This window comes from Tupaia chinensis, unplaced genomic scaffold (assembly GCF_000334495.1).
Source record: "Tupaia chinensis unplaced genomic scaffold, TupChi_1.0 Scaffold000271_1, whole genome shotgun sequence".
NCBI lineage: Eukaryota > Metazoa > Chordata > Mammalia > Scandentia > Tupaiidae > Tupaia > Tupaia belangeri.
Window position 1 is genome coordinate 3,899,608 of NW_006159752.1, and position 374 is coordinate 3,899,981.

The following is a 374-nucleotide window of genomic DNA, read 5'->3' on the forward strand; positions in this document are numbered from 1 at the left end:
AGAGAGAGAGAGAGAGAGAGAGAATGAGTCAGAGAAGTCATGGCATATTTTTTTGTTTTCTATGCAGAAATGCATCATGACTTTCCTGACAACCCAATATAATGCATTTTCCATTAATTTCTTTAAAAATTATTTATTTGGAGGGGGTCAGAGGACATGTGCTCTTGTCAGAGAGAGGGAGAAGGAGAGGGAGACAGCACATCCTGCTCAGTGTGGCTTGGTCAGGCCACAGCCCCTTCTCCTCCGCCTCTCCACCCTGTCAGGACTTGGCGTTCACACACCCAGGTGCCCCTCGAGTTTTCCAACTCCCCGGCTGGGATCCAAACCACGACTGGCCCTGGGCCCTGACTCCCCGTGCACTGCACGTAACCGCG